Source organism: Crocodylus porosus, unplaced genomic scaffold (assembly GCF_001723895.1).
Source record: "Crocodylus porosus isolate Cpor-Errol unplaced genomic scaffold, CroPor_comp1, whole genome shotgun sequence".
NCBI classification, from domain to species: Eukaryota; Metazoa; Chordata; order Crocodylia; family Crocodylidae; genus Crocodylus; species Crocodylus porosus.
The window spans coordinates 19,706-23,144 of NW_017728903.1; the positions used below are offsets into that span (position 1 = coordinate 19,706).

General features: G+C 63.6%; 1 protein-coding gene across 1 annotated transcript in view; it reads left to right on the forward strand.

Moving 5' to 3' along the window:
• Positions 1-6: 6 nt before the first annotated feature.
• The window catches only part of OLFM2 (olfactomedin 2), a 16,419-nt gene continuing 12,986 nt past the window's right edge, over positions 7-3,439 (forward strand). The window contains exon 1 of the mRNA XM_019556688.1: positions 7-55. The gene's annotated coding sequence lies outside the window, so the exon portion shown is untranslated. The remainder of the gene's footprint in view (positions 56-3,439) is intronic.

Sequence of the window (3,439 nt, forward strand, 5' to 3'; positions counted from 1 at the left end):
GCGCCTCCTGCCCGGCCTCTTCCTGCTGCTCGCGGCCGCGTCCCGAGCCGCCCAGGTGAGCGGGGCCCCAGGCCACGGGGGTGGCTCCTGCCCACGTGCCCGCTCCGGGCTGCGCAGGGCCCGGGTCGGCTGGGCCCAGCGAGGGGCAGCGCCTGCGCCCGGGCGGGTCCCTGGCGCTGGGCTCTGGCTGGGGAGCGGGGGACAGGGGCTGCGCCGGCTGTCGAGAGCGGTGGGGAGGCTGCTTGGCCCCAGGGCTGGGGAGCCAGGACACCTGGGTTTCGTCCCCCGCTTGGGGTAGCTGTGGTCCAGAGTGGTTAGAGCAAGGGCGGCTGGGGTCCTGCCCTCGCCCTCCCCGGGCACTGAGGGTGCAGGCTGCCCACCTGACCCGTCCTGCCCATGAGGCCTGGGCACTTCTACAGGGGAGAGGTCCCAGCTGGCCTGGGGCAGTCGGTGCTGCTGCCCTGCAGGGCCTGGCCCCTGGGCTTCTGTCTGGCAACCCCCAGATTCTGCAGCTGAGGTTGAGCTGCCCCTGCCCCATTGCTGGGCTGGGGGACAAGTGGATGCTGCTCGTTGCTGGGGCAGAGGAGCACAGAGCCACTGGGGCATCTCAGGACACAGGCTGGGCCATGCTTTGTACTCTCAGTGTGATGGGGGGCCTGGCTGTGCTCCTTGGTGCCCCTCAGTGCTGCAGGTCCTGCCAGGGCCCTCCTGAGCCCCATCTGCTGCCTGCTGTCCTGGTCACACTCAGAGCTTGCTGTGGGGCCCACATCTCCCAGCCTGGCCTCATGCAGCAATGGGTGCCAGGGCAAGGGGGAAGGGGCAAGGTCCTGCTGTGTTCTGCTGTGGCTCTGGGCAGCCGTGGGCCCTTCTGGCTGCCATGCTGCTCAGGTCTGGTGTGGCTGGGCCAGCCCAGTGGGGTGAGAACTGTGATGGGGTCATGGTTCAGAGTCCAGCAGTGCCCTGCAACCAGCTCTCCAGGCACCAGCCTTTGCCTTTCCCTGGCTACCCAGGGCCTCCACAGTGCAGCCCCTTGGGAGCAGGCTCCTGTGTGGGAGGGAGAGTGCAAGGGGCCCTGGCGGCTCCTTGGGATCCCTGGGCTGGGGGCCATGTTGGGGTGCAGCAGGAGGTGCAGGGGGAGCGGTAGGTGATGGAGGTGGCAGCAGGGCTTTGTCCAGCACCAAGCTCTACTGAAGGCTTCATCCTAGCCCAGCATTACTCACAATTAGCAGAGCAGCTTCCTATGAGGCAGCTCTGCCTGATGAATATGTATGAGGCGCTCCAGGAAGCGGGGGCTCCTGGAAGGCAACAGTGGCTGGTGTGTGGGTGCAAGGTGTGTACAGGTACAAGGCGTGTACAGGCTGGGTGTGATGGGCCAGTGTGCTGCCCTGGTGTTTTACAATGACCGGACATGGGGCAGTGCAGGGCTAGTTGTGGCCCCGGGGCTGGATGGTTAGGAGTCTGCTGTATCCCTGGCACCAGGGGCAGCATTCTGAGGCTGGACCTGGGTCCTGTCACCACGCAAAGCTCCCAGGCTCTGGGGCCAGCTGGGCTGGAGCAAGTTCAGGGCCCCAGGGGCAGCCTGCTCCCCTTCCGCCTCCCATTGGGTCCATGGCAGGGAAAGGTGATGGCACCCGAGTCCCTGGCTGGAAGGAGGGCTGGCTAAGTAGGTGCAGCCTGCAACACGTGTGTATCAGGGCAAGGAGCACTAGTTTCAGCTCTCTTGGCTGTGCAAGATGGTCTGCGTGGCATGCAGGATGCCCCAGGGTCACGCAGGATGTCTCCTGGACTCTGGCCCAGGCCCTTCTCCTTCCCTCTCTAGGGCCAGGCCTGGCTCTCAGGGCTGTGCACACAAGCTTGTGTGGTGCTGTGTCTGCCTGGGTGAATGTGCTTGGTGTGCATGGTGGTTGCATGCACTGGCATGTGTGTGCCATGTGAGCATGCATACACCTGCTCTCTCATGATTTCTCACGATGCTCTGTTCCTCTGCTTCTGTCAGCCTGATGAGTCTTGGGGGTAGGATGAGGTGATCTATGGTCTGCACAAATGTGTTGCCCACCTGTGCTGCGACCCTGTGGAGCTGCTGTTCTCAGCAAAGATGAAGGGCCTGGCCTGGGTCCAGCTCCCTGCTCTGACTTGGAGCCCTGGAACCTGGAACAGGGGTGAGGCTAGCATGGTCTGGAGTCACTGTGCAGCTTCCAGGAGACAGGCCTGGGTGCAGAGAACTCGGAGGCCCCAGGGTAGCTGCAGTATCAGCCCAGGGGCCCATCTGCCCTGGTGTCAGGCCTCCAGCCAGGCAGCTGAAGCTACTTCAGAGCAGGGGCCCCAAGGCCTGCAGAAGCAGCCCTGGGCTTAGGGCAGGACAGGGCACAGAGTGTTGTGTGCTGCCATGGGGACATTTCTGCTGCCCCAGGTCACATGTGTGCATGCATGTATGCAGCAAATGCATATTTGCCTGCGTGTGCATGCCTGACCAGGCCCTTCCCACACCGCCAGGCCTCCTGGCACTCTCAGGGAGCCACTGCCACTTTTCTGGCTCTGGTTATGATGGAGTCTCATTCCCTAGCACCAACCAAGTGCCAGAAAAGGAGCCCAAATTAAGAGCAATTTGTATGCAGTGATTACGCTGGGAATCTGGCTGGAATAAAGAGTGGCAGGGATGTGGAAGGCGGGCAGGGCGGGGGGGCTGTGGGAATGGGCCTTGCTGGGAGCTCTGGGCTGGACATGGGAGGGTCCAGTCTCCAGCTGTCACCTTGTCATGTGCACACAGCCATGTGCCTCCCAGTTCTGTGTGACATGCCTGTGCTGCCTGCAAATTCTGCCTGGGCATGTGTGTCCAGTCTGTGTACCTGCGGCCTGTGCTGCTTGCAGATTGTGCCCATGTGTGCATGCAACATATGTGGCACATACCCTTCCTGCCCGGGTGCCATGCTCATGGCCTGTGCACATGCGCCATACGTGACACATGCCTTCCTTTGCCAGGACACTGTGCTTATATCCTGTGTGTATGCGCATATGTAGCACATGCCTTTCCAGCTGAACACTGTGCTCATGGCCTGTGCTGCTTGTAGATTGTGCCCGTTTGTGCCCATGTCATACATGGCACACGCCTTCCTGGCCAGGCGCTGTGCGCACAGCCCGTGTATATGCATCATACGTGGTACATGCCGTCCCTGGCCAGGGCGCTGGGTTCCGCCGCTAGTGGGGTGTGGGGGAAGGTCTAGACTCGTGAGGCGCTAGTTCGCGCCCGGGGCAGGCCGGGCTCCGCGAGTCCTCGGCCCCTGCCCCGGGGCTCTGCCTCTCCCCGGGTGGCGGAATCCGCGCGTGGGGCCTGCAGTGCCCGCTCGTGCCCACAAGGTGGCGCTGCAGGACCGCAGCTCCGCGCCCCGCGTGTTGGGGCGCCGCTGGGGGGAGGCGCTGCCCTGGGGCGTCCGGGCTCGGT